We start from the raw sequence: 22,439 nt of genomic DNA on the forward strand, positions 1-22,439 counted from the left end.
TTTACTCTCTTATCCACTACTTAATTGTTCTTTTGTCTTCATCTTGCTTAGTTCTTTCTCTTTAGACGGAACAGTGCCTAAACTAACCCAAACAGGAGGGATCGTATCCTTTAAACTTACAGTTTTAGAGCAGTTTTAGTATGTAGTTGTAGGGCTGATTGCAAAACAGATTTTATCAATTTTATGGTTTGGTGACTCTATATTAGGATATATTTCTCTGATATGAGAATGATCATTTGTTATGTGTGTATATATATGTGTGTGCATAAATATTAATGTGCATATATTTGTGGGCATAAATACAAATATATAAATTATGTATATATAAACACATATGTGTATGTGTTTAAACCTTGATGAGAATTTTTGATTACTTGTAAACTTTCTCAATTTTTTTGCATGATGTTACCATTGCATTTCCAAAGTCATAGGTTGGAAATATTTGGGGAAAAGTTTGTTTATAAAGTATCAGAATTTAATGCTGTGAAATTTGAGGTGAACTATTGTTGATAATTGTCTTCAGAAATACAATATGCTGGTAAAGTTGTTGTTAGATCCTAAGAGCATTATAGAACAAAGAAGAACAACTACTGTTTGTTTATTAATTTAATATTTTTTGAGCACCTATAAGTATCACAAGTTGTGCTAAGTTCCAGAGTAGCAAACTGTAGTTGCCCTGGTCTTCAGCTGCCCATCATGTTGCCATCTTTCTTCTTTCTCTTGGTATCAGCACACCCTTTCCTCACTTTTTGTCCCGTTGGGGTAATAATTGTGATGCCAACGTCTCCTGAGCTCTTGGTGACAGATATTTGACTTAGGCTGGGCTAATCGTAGTACTTGACATAAATTCACAGAAGTGCCTATAACTTATAGGGGAATTAATCTGTGGGACATTTGGGAAAAAAAGATTTGCTTTCCTTTGGAGTTACTAATCTAAGTTTACATAATCCAGAATGTATTAGTTAGTAAACTAGTAGTTTTCCTTTTATGCCTAAACTAGAATTTGATTTCTATCTCTTGTAGCTAAAAGTCTCGATTAATGAATTGTGGATGCAGAGATATACAAAGTAAGGTTTTAGTCCTTAAGTAATTCTGTTTGATTAGAATGGACTCATGAAACAATAGTTCCAATGTAATATGAAAAGCATTATTTTTGGTGTATGTATAGCAAAGTGGAACCAGAGAGGAGAAAGAAACTTGGCTGGTGAAGACTTCAGAGAATGATATTTGAGCTAGAGGTTAAATTTTGTGTGAAGAGTCATGAAAGCAAACTGAGAGAGAAGGGATACGTAAGACCTAAGAAATAGCATGTCAAAACGTAGGAATCAGAAAATGCATGATGTATTGGGGAACTGCAAGAAGTTCTATATTTTCGCTGTTGCATAGACTGTGAATAGAAGTGAATGGTAGATGAAAGAGTGATGGGTTGGGTTGCTTTTGGTACAATTTGAAAGATATGCACCTGTGGAAAAATCCCACTCCCAAAAGTAACAATAATCCCAGGGAAATTTTAAAAAATCCTGTTAAAAATAGGTTTTGAAAAAGTTAATGTGTGAGTGTTAAAAACCTACTACCATTTCCCTGCCTTTTCTGTATGTACCAGCTGGTTTCCCAAACTTTTCATATGCTGGCCCAGGTAATGGGTGAAGCAGGAGACTGGAAAAGGCAAAAAGGACAAATTATAAATGCTAAAGACCTAACTAGGGGAGCAAAGATTGCTTCTGGAGAAGTGAAGTGATGGAAAAACGAAAAAGGGTGGGGGGAAAAGCCAATGAAAGCTGAGTTTTAAGAGCTTTTGAGGCTTTTAAATACCTGAGCCTGGAACCTAAAAACCAGACACTGTGGGTAGCTATTGTATTGTGTGAGATGAAAAAGGGTTGAGAGATTATATTTAAAACTGTTGCTGTGTGTTCTGAATGTAATGTTTCTCTTTACCAGCGATATTAGTAAATGTTTTCTCAGTGATTTTCTTTCATTGTTATTGAATACATGTTTCTGTGGAATAGGACACCCATATTAAGGCTGTCCAACATTTATCAGGTTATATGAAAACAAGGGACTTCTCTATGAATCTTCATTTTAGAAAAGGTCAACTGTACATTTCAAATCTTTAGTTTAATGAGACTAATGTATAGAAGATTGTGATGGTTAATTTTATTTGTCAACTTGGCTAGACCATAGTACACAGATATTTGGTCAAAACCAGTCTAGATGTTTCTGTGAAGGTATTTTAAATTAGTAGACATTGAGTAAAGCAGTTACCTTCTGGAATATTGCTTGACCTCATCTAATAAGTTGAAGATTTTAAGACAGGGGAAAAAAGACTCAATTTTTCTTTTTCCAGGGGAAAAGGATATTCTGCCTTCAGACTGCCTTCTGACTTGAGTTGAAAATCAACTCTTCCCTTATTCTTTAGCTTGCCAGCCCACTCTGCAGATTTCACTTTTAACCAGCCCCCACAATCACTTGAGTCAATTAAAAAATAAATCTCTCTCTGATACCCATGCACACACACATACACACATGCACACTCATGCATAACCTTCTATTCTTTCTATTTCTCTGGAGAAAGCTAATATAAAGTACAACAATCCAAAATGAGCAAATTAAATCTAATTGAGCCTATTCGGCAGTATGTTACTTAATGTCTCTGGAATAGAAAAGATTGAGAGAAGTGTCTAGGAGTCAAATCCTGAAACGCTTGACCAGCCACATACCATAGTTACCATAGTTTTACCACGTCACTAGGTGCCCAAATAGATGCATGCATAGAAAGCAAAGGCAAGTGAATCACAATGATGATAGGGATTGTGAAGAATTCATATCTTTGTAGAGAAGATTTTCTTCTTCTGTCCTAACGCCTACAAAAGTGTTCCCTACTTCTGCATATTTTCTCCAAAGCCTATATCCTAAGTTCAGTACTCTCAATTTTGCTACTCTGATGGTGAGAGAAGTCAAGGTGAAAATTCCAAGGAAAATATCTTCAAGAGAGCATGGGAATGTTTCTTCTCTAGGTCCAAAGTACCGTTGTAAGCATCTTTCAAAGATGGGGCTTCTTCTGAGAAGAAAAGTAGACTCAGACTCATCTAAACAAATTTGAGAAGAGAGAATCAAAACAAGGTGGGTCCAAAATACAAATTCTAGAGGAACAAGCTACTTGAAATTAAATGATTTAAATATCTTCTCTACAAATAAGAAAAGTTTAAATTCTATTAGTTATGGGTCATAGTGTCTTGATCACTACTAATATTTTCTTAGGTCCAAAATTTATTGGTGGGGGCAGGATGGTATGGGAAGGAAGAAATTTGGAGTTTCTTCCAGAATTCAAGGTAAATTTTAGGTATCTGAAAAACTCGATATGTATCATCTGCTTTCCTAAAATTTCTGTGATTCTGTAATATTCTCAAAGTTTTTATACACTCATTTTTTTTTGCTTTGCCTTTTACTATAATTCTCCTTAATAACACTGTCAATATAGAATGGGTTAGAAAGAATGTCATTAATTTAGGAACAGAAATATTGAGTATAAGTCCTGATATCACAGAGGAGTTTAAAAATTTTTCAGACTAAGTCTCAAGGTCTTCAAAGAAACTCAAATCAATAATCTAATATCGCCAAATGTTTTGGGATAGTTTCAAGACACATGCAAGACTATTTAAAGACATTTAAAACATAAATATAAAACCATATCCAAACTCTATGCAATTTGTGGCCAACCAAGCCAACTTCAGTATTAAACAGGAAGTAGAAATAGGAAAAGAAAACTAGTCTTTCAGAGGTTTACATTGTTCATCTTTATGTCTTCCATTGCTCTTAGTACAATTATATATATATATATATATATATATATATATATATATATGGCAATCAGATATTTTTGGAATTAAAATTTTAAATAAATTTTAATTTCAAGATGATGCTGGTGATTTTTATACTGGTAAAGATAATTATCTTCTGAATAAGGACTCTGTAAACTCTCAGAACTTTACAGTGTGCTTTTTAATGAAATAAAATAACTTTTCTATGCCATTTAATGATAAGAGCAATCAATGAATATTTGCTGGGTCCTCTTATATGCATGTTAGTAGCATCCAGTGCCTGCCCAGTTGTGAATGAGCGGCTTTATTTAGTAAAGTTCCTGAAGCAATGCTGACCCTTTATGACCTCTTTGAGAGACAGAAACAGCAAATCTCTCTGGTATTATTAGAGAAGAATACTGGTGAACCAATGTAACAGACTTCCTTTTCAAAGAAAAAATAGACTCATAATTAGAAAAGTGTTTTGGGTGTCGCTGACCTGACAAAAGATTAAAATTAAACTCTAAAGTAAAAATGACTCAAGTAAGATAATACTTTAAAGCATTTTTTCTTCTCTTTTGCAATTGGTGTTCTCACAGATAGGCTATAAAACACAATTAGGTAATATAATATACATATCATTTGGATATATGATATAATCAAAGTAGATATAATAATTGCTATCATTTTTAAGAACAGACTATGTGCAAGGAATAGTGTTAGGTTCTTTAAATATATTCTCTTATTTATTGCTCTGAACTAGTATATAAAATATATTTTATAATTCACAATTTAAAAGTGAGGAACTGAGGCATGGTGAAAATTAAATAACTTGCCTAGAGCAACAGAGTTAGTAAGTTTGTGGAGCTGGAAATCAGAACCAGGTCTGTAATTCCAAAGACTACACTCTTTATTCAGTAGCTATTTATCATTGCTATCATCTTTGATGACGTGTAAAGTAAGTGAAACAGAAACCTCTATATGCAACATGATGGATACATTTTTATTTATCAAATAAAAGAATGAGAATACACTTTTTTTTTTTTTTTTTTTTTTTTTTTTTTTTTTTTTTTTTTTTTTTTTGAGACGGAGTCTCACTGTCGCCCAGGCTGGAGTGCAGTGGTGCGATCTCGGCTCACTGCAAGCTCCGCCTCCCGGGTTCATGCCATTCTCCTGCCTCAGCCTCCTGAGTAGCTGGGACTACAGGTGCCCGCCACCTCACCCGGCTAGTTTTTTTTTTTTTTTTTTTTTTTTTTTGTATTTTTTAGTAGAGATGGGGTTTCACTGTGTTAGCCAGGATGGTCTCGATCTCCTGACCTCGTGATCTGCCCGTCTCGGCCTCCCAAAGTGCTGGGATTACAGGCTTGAGCCACCGCGCCCGGCCCCCAAGAATACACTTCTTAAAGAAAAGTTTACTTGGCCAGGTGCAATGGCTTACCCGTGTAATCCCAGAACATTGGGAGGCCAAGATGGGAGGACTGCTTGAGGTCAGGAGTTAAAGACCAGCCTGGTCAACAAAGTGAGATTCCCATCTCTATTTTTAAAAGTGAGAGAGAAATTTACTGGATGTTCCAGTATATAGAAAAACAGAAGATACAAGCTACATAAACCTCTTTTTGACTTTGGGTACATTACTGGTGATGTTGGTTCAATGAGACTACATCAAACAAAAGAAAAATCAACAATCCAGAACCTACGAAGAACTCAAACAAATTTACAAGAGAAAAACAAACAATCTCATCCAAAAGTGGGCATAGGATATGAACAGACACTTCTCAAAAGAAGACATTCATACAGCCAACAGACACGTGAAAAAATGCTCATCATCACTGGCCATCAGAGAAATGCAAATCAAAACCACAATGAGATACCATCTCACACCAGTTAGAATGGCAATCATTAAAAAGTCAGGAAACAACAGGTACTGGAAAGGATGTGGAGAAATAGGAACACTTTTACACTGTTGATGGGACTGTAAACTAGTTCAACCATTGTGGAAAACAGTGTGGCGATTCCTCAAGGATCTAGAACTAGCAATACCATATGACCCAGCCATCCCATTACTGGGGATATACCCAAAGAATTATAAATCATGATGCTATAAAGACACATGCACACATATGTTTATTGTGGCACTATTCACAATAGCAAAGACTTGGAATCAACCCAAATGTCCATCAGTGACAGACTGGATTAAGAAAATGTGGCACATATACACCATAGAATACTATGCAGCCATAAAAAAGGATGAGTTCGTGTCCTTTGTAGGGACATGGATGCTGCTGGAAACCATCATTCTCAGCAAACTAGTGCAAGAACAGAAAACCAAATACCGTGTGTTCTCACTCATAGGTGGGAATTGAACAATGAGATCACTTGGACACAGGAAGGGGAACATCACACACCAGGGCCTATTGTGGGGAGGGGGTAAGGGGCAGGGATAGCATTAGGAGATATACCTAATGTAAATGACGAGTTAATGGGTGCAGCACACCAACATGGCACATGTATACATATGTAACAAACCTGCACGTTGTGCACATGTACCCTAGAACTTAAAGTATATATATAAAAAAAAATCAACAAACCTTATTTTTAGAAATCTGAAAACAATAAATACTGGTACTAAGATTATAATATATGGTGATTCTTTTCCACTTTTACTTGATTCTGTTGTCCTCAGAACTGAGGAAGAAGTGTTTTCCAGAAATCTCAGAGTCTACTTTTGTTAATCCACACTTGTCTCCTGAGGGGGATGAGATATTGTATGCTGCTACTGTATTTGAAAATCATACTAGAATTCACTTCAGACTAAGCACTGTTATGTAGTTGGAACTATATACACTTGGACATACTATATGACAACACTGAAAATGGGTGTTGTATATAAACTTCCCTCTATCTGGATATGTTTTAAATTCCACAGCAAATAGAAACGTTGCCAAGACAGGAAGAATACTAAAGAATAAACATTTCAGCCTTCCAGAGGCTATAATTCATTTAGTCATTCATTCTAACACACTCATTCATTTAACAAGTATGTATTCAGCATATGCCAGGCACTGACATAGGTGCTAAGGACACACTAGTGAACCTTAAGGGTGGATGGAAATCCCCACCTTGTTAAGCAGACCTTCTGCTAATAAGATGTATCTTCAACATACTAGACTCTTGTTAACATACCCCTAGAGCAGGGGCATGTTAACGTACCAAAATTTTTCTGTGAAGGGTCAGATAATACATATTTTAGGCCTTGTAGGCTATATAGTTTCTACTATAACCACTCTGATCTGCCATTGTAATGTGAGAGCAGCCATAGGTAATGTGTAAATAAATGTGGCTATATGTCAATAAAAACTTTAAGTACAAAAGCAGGTAGTTCAGTTAGACTATAGATCGTCTAGTCTGAGTCTCTGACTTGATAACTTAGAACAGCGACAAAAAGCTGCACAATATGAAAAGTTACTTTAGAAATCAATCCAGAAATCTTCATTTTGCAGATGAATTAAATGAGGTCCTGAGAGGTTTAGCTCCAGGTAACAAAGTAAACTAATGGCAGAACCAGAACTAGAACCTATAACTCCTGACTCTTCGTAGAGTTTCTTTCTACTTCACTAGATTGCCTCTCCTGTGCTGGAAGTCATAGGACTTACTACAGTGTTGTTGTACTATGTGAAAGAGAACATTTTTCTTCGGTTTCTTGGGGTCCAAACACTGCTAGTTTTAAAAACACCTGTGCACTATCATCACTATCACCACTATCATCACTACCATCATCACTAGCCTCACTATCATTACAACCACCACCACTACTAACGTCATCACTATCATTATCACCACCATCATCACCATCATCATCACAAGAAACAACCAAAGACCACCACAAAAACTCAGAGTCACAAAGGGGTTTATTTTTCTTGGTGCAGCAGGATCTGACAGTGCATTTAAGTGTCATTGTGAAAGCACTTCAGTAAGGGGGTGTTGAGAGGAGCTTCTTATGGGTTTGGGTTTGTGCCGATGGTTCTGAGGATGGATTGCAAAGCAGAAACTCATTCTCGATCAAATGCTATCAAGAAACCGAGACTGTTTTAAAGTCCTTGGGATTAAAAAGAGAGAGAGAGAGAGAGAAACAGAGACAGCTGATGATTGTATTTCTTTATTTTGTCTAGCAGGTGGGAGGATTATAGCATAGGTAGAGTTGTGTTGGTAAAGAAGTGCCAATCACTCAGCCAGAAGAGGGGCAAGCTAGTCATTTTTGTGGTGGTGAGTGGTCTTGTTGCTCTTTTGTTTCAAGCATCAGTTTTTTACTTTCTTGTATTTTCATACTTCAATAGCAATAAATAAGGTCTACTGTTTAAAAATGATAAAATTCAGATGGGAAAAAAAGAAAATTAAAATCCTCCATCCATAGATAACAATAATTAACAACTTGGTATGTACCACTTTTCTGTGTATACATGCACATACATATATTTGCACAAGATATGGGATAACAGTATACATTCCAATTGAAACTACATTTTTACTTAATGTATAAAACATGTTTCCATAAAAAGCATCATTTTTAATGAGTTCAAAGATATTTCACTATGTGAGTCTGCCATAATTTATTTAACCAATTACTTGTTATTATATATTTAGAAGAAGGTTTCCAGTCTTTGCTGTTATTAAAAACATAGTCATTTTTGTGCAAATTCCAAATACTTTCCTTGGGCTAAATTCCTAGAACTAAGAATGTTTAGATCAATGCGTATATACATTTTAAGACTTTAAAAAAATGTTAGTAAATTTCCATCAGAAAATCTGTATAAATTTTTGCTCATGCATATAGTGTATGAGAATATTCCTAATCCTCCAAAAATAAAATATCCATTTTACTTAAAACTGACTCTAGCATAATGTCCTAAGACCATAATTTTATTCTTTTTACATAGAATTTATTCACATTTCCCATCAGTCCAATAAACTTTCATTGAATATTAGTGTGGGCCAGTCACCGTGCTAGGTGCTGAATATAATCTGTGATTTTTCATAGTCAGTATCTTTACTTGTCACCGTCTAGATACATGACCATCAACCACTTTTATAGAAAAAGGTAAGAGGAAATATAAATCTTGTTAGATGAGGTTTTTTAGGAGGAGAATTGTGTCTGTATTGTGGCACCACTAACAATCCATTACAAATACTTTATCATCATCATCTTGGATGTGCGACACAAGTTAACATTTTCTCCAAATATTTTATTTAGTCCTATACTTTAGATAAATTAATATAACTTTTGTCTGTTTTTTGTCCAAATATTTATTGAACTCCTAAGAAAATATTAGTAATCACCATAAAATACATTACTGACTCATAGGCAAACTCTGAACTAGTCATTCTGGACAAAAAAAAAGTTGCTGGATGTAATTTCCATATCCTTGTTGTTCCACTGTTCAATTAGGAATATTTGTCAAGTCTCTCTCAAAAGAGATAACAACACAAGTATTCATATGTGAGATTGCACTAGCTATCTTGAAAATAAAGCTTCATGTTGCAAGGAAAAATTAAAACTGGAATCGAAATGTCTAAAAGACACAATTGTAAAGTGAGATAATTTTTTTCTTTAATTTTATTTTCTGCTGCACTTTCTTAAGATTAGGGAGGGGCTTCATTATTAACCAGATTCTTGCTTTCTATTAAAAGCATATACACCGTGAGCTTGGGCATATACACCATCCTAAAATTCTGTTGCATGTGTACACTTTTCATTTCCTTGTATCTTTTTTACCCAATTCAGTGCATGTCAATAGACACTATTAGACTTTCATACTAACAGCTGTAGCTATTTTATAAATTAAAATAAATTCATAAGAGTTTCAAAAGATAATTTCATTTGACATTTATCTGTATTCAGAAGTGAAATATATCTGCTAATATCACATGTAGGTTGTTTCCTCAATACTTTCTTTTGCCTTTTGAATTATTGTTGAGTCCTTTCACATGAAACTTATTTAAGCTGTAATGATCTGTTTTTAAAACAAATCATGATAATGACTGTAATTTTCATTCTTTACAAGCTACTTTAATTTTTAAAGTAGCATTGAATAATTCTACAAAAATTTGGATTAAAAATAAAATATAAAATGCATTCAGCATAGGAAATATTATTCCTTTGATATATTTTCTTTGTATCCACATCGTTCTAAAGCAATTTTATATATTTTATATTCATCAATTACAATGAAGATGAATTTTAATATGTGCAGAAAATCATAATCATACATAATATGTATAAGTCTTAGTCTTCTTTTTCATTATTACGATTTTTAAATTGCTACTTTATAACTTAAAGTGACAACCAAAATTATCATTGGCACCCTGAGTTTTAAATATGCTAATACATTAATTGAGTTGGCTTTGTTGCTTTTATGTAACTTCGCAAGTTTTGTGTGTTGAGAGTGAAATAAGTTCAAAGATCTCAATGTGAATCATTACTGAGACAGTTAAAAATATCATTAATTGTTTAATTTTGGTATTTATATTTTGTAAATGAAATTAATTTGAAATAACTAATATACTTTGTTATTCTTTTATTCATTTTGACTTAACAAATGCATATTGAATACTCTGTGTAAAACACTGCATGAGGGGTCAGCCCGTACTTCCCATACTTTCATAAAAGAACCATTATTTTTTTGGCAAAATCTCTTTCTCTTTACTCTCTTTTTCTCTTTCTCGCACACACATACACACATACAGAATTTATTCAGCAAAAGTAAAAATTATATATATATAAAATCAGTTTTTACTGTTTATAATTTTTTATTCTTTAATTTACAGTAAACTTTCCTGGGGCGGTGTGTAGTGGTATATATTTTGCTAATACATGGAGTCCTGTGCTCGCAACCACAATCAAGCTACTAAAGAGTTTCTTCACACACACATACCAATTTCTCATGCTGCCTTTTTGTAATTGGCCCCTCCTCCACTTCAATCCCTGGGAACCACTGATCTGTTCTCTGCCTGATAGTTCTTGCCTTTTCCAGAATGTCATATAAATGAAGTCATAGAGTATGCAGTCTTTGAATGGGGTTTCTTGCACTTAGCATAATGCATTTGAGATCATCATGTTGTCATACATATCAGTAGTTCCTTTTTGTTGCTGAGCAATGTTACACTGAACGTATGTGCAACTGTTTCACTAATTGGGGGACATTTTGGTTGTTTCAACATTTAGCAGTTATGAATAAAGCACTTGAAAAGATTAGCTATTTTGCTAAACATAAGTTTTTATTTCTCTTGTATAAATAGGAGTGAGATTGCGGGTCATATGGTAAATGAATGTTTAATTTTAGAAGAAACAGCCAAACTGTTTTCCAAAGTGGCTGTGCCATTTTACATTCCCACCAGCAATGTGTGAGAGTTCCAGTTGCTCTGCCTCATTGCCAGACTTATGACGGTTAGTTCTATCAATTTCAACTATTTAAATAGATGTATGTTGTATTGCATTATGGTTTTAATTTTTTCATTGTCCTAATGACTAATGACACTAAGGTTATTTTCCATTTGCATATCTTCTCTGGTGAAGCATTTAAAAAAAATCTTTGACCATTTTAAAAATTGGGAGATTTTTGAAAATGTTGAATTCTGAGATCTGGATACAAGTCATTTGTCAGATATGTGATTTGAAAATAAATTACTTAAATACGCTTGCTGTTTTATTCTCTTAACAGTGTTAAAAGCGTTATTTAACAATTTTTTATTTTAGGGCTCATGCTTTTGTTGTCATATCTAAAATCCCTTTGCCTAATCCAAGGTCTTAAAACTTTCTCCTATGTATTCTCATAGATGTTTTTTAAAGGCTGGCTTAATGTTCAAGTCATCCTAGACAGAACCTTGCTGATTCTGTTAGGTCTTTGGACACTGAGCATCATTATCTAGGTTTCTCTCTTGATTTGGAGACCACCCAAGTGAAAGTGCTATGTAAATTCTAGAATGCTGTAGAATTTTTAGTTATGTTTCCTTACTTTTAAAATTATGAAAACTGTTTTAAAATTAGGAACCGTTATGTACTTACATGTGGGTCACAACCCTGTGGCTCATTTCCCGAGTTCCCTGAACCTGTGCTCTTTCTAGCTCAGTAAAATGCAGCATGGTGGTTATGAGTTCTGGATCTAAGTAGATCTGCTTTTTGATAAACCTGGCTCTGGACCCACTAGCTGAGAGAATTTGGGAAGACTATGTAGCTCAGTAGCAGTTTCCTCTGTGAAGTAAAAAACTCAATCTTTCCCAGTGTTTTAGCAAATCTGTTATTGTTAGTTAGCAATTGTTGTCATTTGTAATGAAATGCTGCCTTGCTCCTTCCATTCTCCTCCCGTTATTAAATTACACAAGAGTCCAGGAGTTGAGGTTCTTTCCTTGTTGCCAGTCTTTCCTGTTGTTGGCCAGCATCCCAGATACCCCATTGCAGTGCACCCTCCACCTACAGAGACTTTACCCCACCCAATTGCTCTCTGATGATGATAATCACCAGTTGTGCCAAAAGACACCGCGTGTCTCTAGACATGAAATTCCACCTGCCGAATCTGTCCCTCTCCACCACCTACCCTTCCCTGATGTTCACTACAAGTTAGAGTAAATGCTGATTCCCAGGTCCCAGCTCCTCGTGAGGTTGCCTGTACTCCACTCTCCAACTCAGAAGCTCTCTCCAATATATCTATTTTGCCTCTTTTCAAAGCATTCAAAAAAGCTTTGTCACCTCTTTTTTAAGTTCTTAATTAAAAGACAAAACTCACATCATAAATTCACCACTGGTTTCTACTTGCATGGGATTGAAATCTCTTACTTAAGTTTAGGAAGTTCATAACAGACTGTATAGGTAATTTTCTGCCCCTCTTGATTTAAAATGGCTGCTATGATGGAAATTCAGATTGCATAACACATTCCATTTCAGTGGAACGGGATTGAGGAAATTATGGGGTGGCAATAATTTGAACATGATGGGTATTGAAAAGTTTCATGTTCCAGAACCGTGGGTATGTCGAGGCAAAGCCTGACTCTTTTAGCTATAAAACCAACTGCTGAACTGTACAGGGGTTTACTGTCTCGGGTCACATAAGATTTCTTTTGTGAAAGGTTCTTTTATTTGTTTGGGAGTTGGAGATACTGCTTACATTGCTCTGTAGTGTTTTGAATGCCATCATTTTTTCCCCTTTGTAAATACAGGAGTTTTCTGTGTGTTTTGAAGTCTGTTTTCATCTTCTTTCATCTCTTCTCACTCTCGAAACTAAAGTAAGGATGTGAGAGATGTAACATCTCCACTCACTTCCCCATCCGGGAGCTGTGATTTTTCAGAGGAAGAGAGAGAAGTGCCTTTTGATTATTGTTTAGGGGCAATTGCAACATCTTCCTGGAAAGTTAAGCACAAGGAGAGATCAAATGCTCTGGTTTGAAGTCCAGTTGTATTCGCAGCTCACGTGAGAAAAATGTGAAATCAAGGAAAAAAACAGATGAATAAAAGTAAACCAAAATCCAAATGATAGTGAAGTTCGAGCAAAATATTGTAGAAATGTGAAGAAATGACATGCTGTAAGCCAGTGGAAGATGGATACTAGTAATTTATTATCAAGTGTATGGGTATGTTAAAAAAAAAAAAAAACCCAGGTGGAGTCCACTTCTTAGGCTCTTGGACCACCATGCAGTTAGCTTCTGCCTGCTGTCCCATGGAAAGTCTCTCTGGAATCACCTGCTACCTCATAGGTACAGGCAGAGTCAAAGTGGGTGCCAGCCACCCATCTTATTGAATCAGTGCTGATGGGGTGCCAGGAAATAATTAATGCATTCAATGTCTTATTCTGAGGATGGTTAAAAAGTGAGATTTTTAAACAAAATTGTGTCAGAAGCATTGAAGTCTTTGGTTAGCCTATCATGGCCTTCGTTGTCCTTCCATTTGTTCTGCTAGGAAGGGCTGTTATCACTTTTCAACATCTTGTATTCTCTTTTATTAACACTTTGGGCTCCTTTTGTGATTATGATATGGTTTGAGCTGTGATTTTTATGATTCATGTCACTTTGGTGTTTATTAGAACTGCATGTTGCTGGGTACAGTTTATCAAAACTGCATATTACAGGCTCAGGCCTGTACTCACAGCATTTTGAGGAGCTGAGGTGGGAGGATCACTTGAGCCCAGGAGTTAAAGACGAGCCTGGCAGCATGGCAAAACTCCATCACTACAAAAAATACAAAAGCTAGCTAGGTGCGATGGCGTGCATCCATAGTCCCAGCTACTAGGGAGGCAGAGGCAGGAGGATTGCTTGGGCCTGGGAGGTCAAGCTGCAGTGAGCCATGATAGCACCACTGCACTCCAGGCTGGGTGACAGAGCAAGATTCTATTTCAAAACAAAACAAAACAAAATAAAAACCCTGCATATTGGGGTGGTAAATCTTGATGTCAGAATGAGCAGAGCACCTAGCTCCATCTTAGGGATTTTCCCATTGCCAGTGACCTGGAACTCTCTCTTACATGATGTCAGCAGTCCTGAAGGAGGTAAGATAGAGTGAGACCCACCACACCACTGGAAAAACATCTTAAAACTGAGGTGAAGGTCACAGTTGTTAGTTCCTGCCTCTTGTAGTGATACCTTTACTCCCTAGGAGAGGCTGTCAGATACGAATGATTGGGGAAACACTTGACAGTATGGATGGTGTGAGTAAACCTCTATCCCTGGAGCAAGATGACCCTACTTATTCTTGCACAATGACTAAAGAAGAGACTATATGCTGAAATGCATTAGATCTGTATATGCCTTATTCCTGGGCACAGTTGGACCCACAGTAGAGCGATGCTCTTGGGAAGGGGCTCTAACTCTCCTGTTATTATCCTTTGTACTAAATGGAGAGAGCAAATAATATGCAGTCTAGATTTGCATACCAACTACTCAAGGAGTCACAGACACATATCTCGCAACTAGCTACCTGCTATCATGGATATCAAATCCCTGCTGTGATAGAACCTGGACACATTGTACAAAGCTGAAAATAATAGAATCTCCTCCCATTGGAGAATGAGGAGCCACTAATCTCAGGCAGCTTCTTGTCAGTCAGTGTGGAGGCAGCCACCAATATTATCCAGCAGAAACTCTTGTTTACCTCTCCAAAATAATATATGAAAAAGAGAATAGGCCAGGTATAGTGGCTCAAGCCTGTAATGTCAGCACTTTGGGAGGCCGAGACAGGCGGATCACGAGGTCAGGAGATCGAGATCATCCTGGCTAACTCAGTGAAACCCCGTCTCTACTAAAAAATACAAAAAATTAGCTGGGCGTGGTGGCGGGCGCCTGTAGTCCCAGCTACTCAGGAGGCTGAGGCAGGAGAATGACGTGAACCCGGGAGGCAGAGCTTGCAGTGAGCTGAGATCCGGCCACTGCACTCCAGCCTAGGTGACAGAGCGAGACTCTGTCTCAAAAAAAAAAAAAAAAAAAAAAAAAAAGAAAAAGAATAATACATTGTGAGGACATATGTTAATTTTTGCATTTATAGCAAGGGAAGGAGGATAGAATATGGGTAAATATTCAGAAACAGATGAGGTTATGGGTTTGGTGGAGGAATTGAGGTAATTACACACAGCAGGTTTCTATTTTCTTTATTAACAGCAGGTTAGGTCATTTGTTGAGAATGAAGTGAGCAGCATCTGGTTCAGAGGTTTGAGGAAGGTGGAGAAGTATAAAAATAGTCACTGTGGACAACAGGAAAGAGATTTTCCTGGAGAAGAACTGCAGGATTTCTGGACAGTTACAGTTTGAAGCCATAAATTTTTAATGGTATCAATCTCAGTGGTTGTGTGATTATTCTCTAGCAGTGATTGAATCAGCAGTCCAGGTATAAATATGAAGAAGGTAGACTTTGGGATGAAGCAGGGTTGAAAATTTACTTTATGGCATTGTGTCAGGGTGGTTGTACTTAATATTACCATTTGTTGCCATTACTTTTAATGGCAAAAACCGCTATTATTTTTGCACTAACCTAATATATTGGTAGAGAACAATTGTAATGATAAAAGTATTTAGGACATGGCCATAGGGCCTGAAGTTTGAAATGGAATGGGAATGAAGATAATGAAATGAGGCAATGGAAAAGATAAGAGTCTTAGAAATGTAGCTTAGACTCCAAAGCAAACTAAAATACCAAGGAAACAGTGAAACATTTGATGAAGAATGAATCAATTACTTGTAAAATTTAGGAAACATGAAGTAACTTAATGGCAATCTATTTCATGGCTATTTTTGTGGGTTCCTCCTTTTGCTTATACCCCACAGGAAACTCTTATTTCCTCCAGCTTGAACTGTGTCAGAGCTAGATGGGAGTCTGCAGTTGTCCACTGAGGAGCCATGATGGTTACAAATACTCAACCATCATACAGGTCCATGGTTTCTCAACTCACAGGGATGAGTGAAAAAGTAACCAGAAGCTGAGGGAAGAAAAACTGGGCTTCTAATGACAGGCTAGAGTGAAATGAAGAAATGAAAGTTCTTGCAAGAGAGACATAGCCTTTAGTGAGGCCAACACAGCGCATGGTCAGCCCATAGACCAAAGTCAATTGCTTAGCTTACCTGTGCTTATGTGTCTGCCCAGGCCCTTCCCACCTGCAGATCCATCCCACACAGACAGTGTTCCACCTGAACGTGAAATGCATTCACTGATTTCTCTAACTCACACCCTCATACATCTCCCTATGTTAGAATAGAAGGTGGAACACTTTAGAAAGGTAGTGGGATAAGAAAGCCCTGCTCTTGATCAGGATTGAATTATATAAAATTATTTTTAAATCTGCTTCTGAGTTGTGTAACAGAAACTCACAAGACTCCTGCAATCAGAATTATTATTATTATTATTTATTATATTTTAAGTTCTGGGATACATGTGCAGAACCTGCAGGTTTGTTACATAGGTATACACGTACCATGGTGGTTTGCTGCACCCATCAACCCATTATCTACGTTAGGTATTTCTCCTAATGCTATAGCTCCCCTAGCCCTCCACCCCGTGACAGGCCCTGGTGTATGATGTTCCCCTCCCTGTGTCCATGTGTTCCCATTGTTCAACTCCCACTTATAAATGAGAACATGCAGTGTTTTGTTTTCTGTTCCTGTGTTAGTTTGTTGAGAATGATGGTTTCCAGCTTTATCCATGTCCCTGCAAAGAACATGAACACATCCTTTTTCATGGCTGCATAGTATTCCATGGTGTGTATGTGCCATATTTTCTTTATCAAGTTTATCATTGATTGGCAGTTGGGTTGGTTCCAAGTATTTGCTGTTGTGAACAGTGCTACAATAAACATATGTGTGCATGTGTCTTTATAGTAGAACGATTTATAATCCTTTGGATATATACCCAGTAATGGGATTGCTGGATCAAATGGTATTTCTGATTCTAGATCCTTGAGGAATCGCCACACTGTCTTCCACAATGGTTGAACTAATTTACATTCCCACCAACAGTGTAAAAGCATTCCTATTTCTCTACATTTTCTCAAGCATCTATTGTTTCCTGACTTTTTAATGATTGCCATTCTAACTGGCATGAGATGGTATCTCATTGTGGTTTTGATTTGCATTTCTCTAACGACCAGTGATGATGAGCTTTTTAAAATATATATATATGTTTGTCGGCCGCATAAATGTCTTCCTTTATCAGAATTATTTTTAAAGGTAGTTTTGAGAAAGAGAATTTGGGACTGTACTACAGAAAGTCTTAAATTTCAAGTTAAGGAATTTAGACTTTATTCTAAGATTCTAAACTAAGGCTCTCCCCTTTGGGGACAGAAAGATAACATGTTGGAAGTAGCACTTTTAGAAGATTCGTGAGATGCTGGTGGATGGATGAAATGTATGTTTGTTTCACCTTACATCAATGGGAAATTTGTCTTTTGTTCACTATCAACAGATCTTGTAGTTTCTTCCTAAATAATGTCTTTAAATAGTTTTCCTTTTTCTTCTATTATTCTCTCAATTTCATATGCAGCCACTATCATTTTATTTATTTTTTCTCTTAATTTGCTCTCAGACATCCACCTTTCCTCCTTTAGTTCGAAAATGCCAGCTACTTTTGTCTTTTTAGTAACTTTGTGGAAGAAGATCACCCATTGAACTAATCAAAAACCCTCTCAGTGGTCTCATTTTAATTAAATAAAAATCTCCAATTATGAGTTCAAGGTTCTTCTATCCATTCCTTATCTAATTTAATTTCCTTTATTTCTTAGGATTGCCTCTTTTACTGTATGTTTTCCAGTGAGATGAAGATTTTGGTCATTTCCTCATTCATATTCCTGCTTTTCAAAACCCAAGCAAGAAAGGAAACTTCTGCACTGACTTTCTCATTATGAAATCTTAGCATTCACTAACCGGCCATGATGGACAACCAGCCAAATGGACACATATACACTAGTCTGTATCTGCAGAGAAAGAACTGCAAATCTCTGTGATCAGAAAACTATCCTATCTTGTACATTATTAAAAGTCTGCCTCCAAAAAGTTTACTTCTGGAATACTGTAATTGAATAGAATCAGGGATCCTATCTGTGTCCTTCAACTTTCACATCTTGTCTGCTGAAGTAAAGGTTGAATTTGCATTAGACCCAATGCAGTAGACCCAGTAGTCTGTGAATGGAAATGGGCAAACCTGTGACCTCCCAAAAATTAAATGTGAAAGTTTTGTTTGTGTATACTCATGGCATTATTCTTTTAATGAGGAGATAATCTGTATACTTTTCTTTTTTAAAAGATACTTTTATTTCCTTATTGTTGTGAACTGACACAGCTAATTTCTTTCTGAAGAGGTTCTTTGGTTGATAATGATAGCAACTAGTTTGATGTGGCTGGTGAGAGTTAGCAGTCCCCCACAATCTTACTTTCAGGTTATAATGAAAGAAATCTCTTACAAAATTTTTACACATGGTGAAGGCTGCTCTCTGCTTCCAAGATATCCTCTTCTCACTGCAGCCTCACATGACAGAAAGGCAAAAAGGGACTAATGCTGTGTCCTCACATGCAGAGAGATGGAAGGGCCAGGCAGCTCTCGGAAACCCCTTTTATAAGATCATTAATCCCATTCACAAGGGTGGAGCCCTCATGACTTAATCACTTCCCAAAAATTTTTTTGTTTTTTCATGATTATGGGTACGCAATTGTTGTACATATTTATGGGGCACATGTGATGTTTTGATACAGGATACAATGTGTAATAATTACATCAGGGTAATTGGGTATCCATCACCTCAAGCATTTATCATTTCTTTGTGTTAGAAGCATTCCAGTCTACTCTTTCAATATTTTAAAATATACAATAAATTACTGTTGACTGTATCACCCTGATGTGCTACCAAATACTAGACCTTATTCATTCTATCTAACTATATTTTTGTCCCCATTAACCATCCTCACTTTTTCCCCTCCATCCTGAACCTCTTCCCAGCCTCTAGTAGCCAATATTCTACTCTGTCTCCATGAAATCAGTTGTTTTAATTTTAGCTCCTACACAGGAGTGAGAACATGCAAAATTTGTCTTTCTATGTCTGGCTTAGTTCACTTAACAGGATATACCCCAGTTCAATCCATGTTGTTGCAAATGACAGGAGTTTCTTCTTTTTTATGGTTGAATAATATCTCATTGTGTATATGTACCACATTTTCTTTATGCATTCATTTGTTGGTGGAAACTTTGGTTGATTCCAAATTGTGGCTATTGTGTATAGTGCTATAATAAACCCTGGAGTGCAGATATCTCTTTCATATACTGATTTCCTTTCTTTAGGATACATACTTAACAATGAGATTGCTGGATCATATGTTAATGGTATATCCATATGCAGAAGAATGAAATTAGACTTCTATCTCTTGCCATATACAAAAATCAAAGCAAAATGGATTAAAAGCTTAAATCTAAGACTCCAGTCTATAAAACTACTACAAAACACTGGGGAAACTCTTCAGGACATTGGTCTGGACAAATATTTCTTGAGCAATACCCCACAAGTACAGGCAACCAAAGCAAAAATGGACAAATGGGATTACATCAAGCTGAAAAGCTTCTGCATAGCAAAGGAAACAATCAACAAAGTCAGGAGACAATTCACTGAATGGGAAGAAATACTTGCAAACTACCCATTGACAAGTGCTTAATAACCAGAATATAAAGGAACTCAAACAAGTCAAAAGGAAAAAATAAAATAATCTCATTTAAAAATGGGCAAAAGATCTTAATAGACATTTTTCAAAAGAAGACATACAAATGGCCAATAGACACATTAAAAAAAGCCAACATTATTGATCATCAGAGAAATACAATTTAAAACAACAATGTAATATCATCTTAGCCATTAAAATGACTTTTATACAAACAAACACTGGCGAGAATGTGGAGAAAGAAGACATCTTATACACTCTTGGTGGGAATGTAAATTAGGATAGCCACTATGGGGAACAGTATGGAGATTCCTCAAAATACTATGTTGAAGTATTTAAAGTTAATTACAGGTACAGTAACATTTATGCATATAACATACATATATAAAATTTTACATAAATGTAGAGATCGCATCATATATGCTCTTTTTTATTATTATACTTTTAGTTCTAGGGTACATGTGCACAATGTGCAGGTTTGTTACATATGTATACATGTGCCATGTTGGTGTGCTGCACCCATTAGCTCATCATTTACATTAGGTATATCTCCTAATGTTATCCCTCTCCCCTCCCCCGTCCCCACAATGGAACCCAGTGTGTGATGTTCCCCTTCCTGTGTCAAGTGATCTCATTGTTCAATTCCCACCTATGAGTGAGAACATGCGGTATTTGGTTTTCTGTTCTTGCACTAGTTTGCTGAGAATGATGGTTTCCAGCTGCATCCATGTCCCTACAAAGGACATAAACTCATCCATTTTTATGGCTGCATAGTATTCTATGGTGTATATGTGCCACATTTTCTTAATTGAGTCTGTCACTGATGGACATTTGGGTTGATTCCAAGTCTTTGCTATTGTGGATAGTGCTGCAATAAACATACGTGTGCATGTGTCTTTATAGCAGCATGATTTATAATCCTTTGAGTATATCACCAGTAATGGGATGGCTGGGTCAAATGGTATTTCTAGTTCTAGATCCTTGAGGAATCGCCACACTGTTTTCCACAATGGTTGAACTAGTTTACAGTTCCACCAACAGTGTAAAAGTGTTCCTATTTCTCCACATCCTCTCCAGCACCTGTTGTTTCCTGATATTTAATGATTGCCATTCTAACTGGTGTGCGATGGTATCTCGTTGTGGTTTTGATTTGCATTTCTCTGATGGCCAGTGATGATGAGCATTTTTTCTTGTGTCTGTAGGCTGCATGAATGTCTTCTTTTGAGAAGTGTCTGTTCATATCCTTTGATGGGGTTGTTTGTTTTTTCTTATAAATTTGATTGAGTTCTTTATAGGTTCTGGATATTAGCCCTTTGTCAGATGAGTAGATTGCAAAAATTTTCTCCCGTTCTGTAGGTTGCCTGTTCACTCTGATGGTAGTTTCTTTGGCTGTGCAGAAGCTCTTTAGTTTAATTAGATCCCATTTGTCAATTTTGGCTTTTGTTGCCATTGCTTTTGGTGTTTTAGACATGAAGTCCTTGCCCATGCCTATGCCCTGAATGGTATTACCTAGGTTTTCTTCTAGGGTTTTTATGGTTTTAGGTCTAACATTTAAGTCTCTAATCCATCTTGAATTAATTTTCCTATAAGGAGTAAGGAAAGGGTCCAGTTTCAGCTTTCTACTTATGGCTAGCCAATTTTCCCAGCACGATTTATTCAAGAGGGAATCCTTTCCCTATTTCTTGTTTTTGTCAGGTTTGTCAAAGATCAGATGGCTGTAGATGTGTGGTATTATTTCTGAGGGCTCTGTTCTGTTCCATTGGTCTATATCTCTGTTTTGGTACCCTTACCATGCTGTTTTGGTTACTGTAGCCTTGTAGTATAGTTTGAAGTCAGGTAGTGTGATGCCTCCAGCTTTGTTCTTTTGACTTAGGATTGTCTTGGCAATGGGGGGTCTTTTTTGGTTCTACATGAACTTTAAAGCAGTTTTTTCCAATTCTGTGAAGAAAGTCATTGGTAGCTTAATGGGGATGGCATTGAATCTATAAATAACCTTGGGCAGTATGGCCATTTTCACGATATTGATTCTTCCTATCCATGAGCATGGTATGTTCTTCCATTTGTTTGTATCCTCTTTTATTTCACTGAGCAGTGGTTTGTAGTTCTCCTTGAAGAGGTCTTTTACATCCCTTTAAGTTGGATTCCTAGGTATTTTATTCTCTTTGAACATATTGTCAATGGGAGTTCATTCATGTTTTGGCTCTCTGTTTGTCTGTTACTGGTGTGTAAGAATGCTTGCAATTTTTGCACATTAATTTTGTATCCTGTGACTTTGCTGAAGTTGCTTTTCAGCTTAAGGAGATTTTGGGCTGAGACAATGGGGTTTTCTAAATATACAATCATGTCATCTGCAAACAGGGACAATTTGACTTCGTCTTTTCCTGTCTGAATACCCTTTATTTCTTTCTCTTGCCTGATTGCCCCAGCCAGACTTCCAACACTATGTTGAATAGGAGTGGTGAGAGAGGGCATCCCTGT

The 22,439-nt window shown here is 36.4% G+C and overlaps 1 long non-coding RNA gene across 1 annotated transcript in view; it reads left to right on the forward strand.

The window, feature by feature from the left end:
* LOC104671036 overlaps positions 1 to 18,556 on the forward strand; it is a 39,343-nt gene extending 20,787 nt beyond the window's left edge. Inside the window, exon 3 of the long non-coding RNA XR_749235.2 lies at positions 18,041 to 18,556. This is a non-coding gene — a long non-coding RNA (uncharacterized LOC104671036). The remainder of the gene's footprint in view (positions 1 to 18,040) is intronic.
* Positions 18,557 to 22,439: the final 3,883 nt, after the last annotated feature.

The sequence above is a fragment of the Rhinopithecus roxellana genome, chromosome 1 (assembly GCF_007565055.1).
Source record: "Rhinopithecus roxellana isolate Shanxi Qingling chromosome 1, ASM756505v1, whole genome shotgun sequence".
Taxonomy (NCBI): Eukaryota; Metazoa; Chordata; class Mammalia; order Primates; family Cercopithecidae; genus Rhinopithecus; species Rhinopithecus roxellana.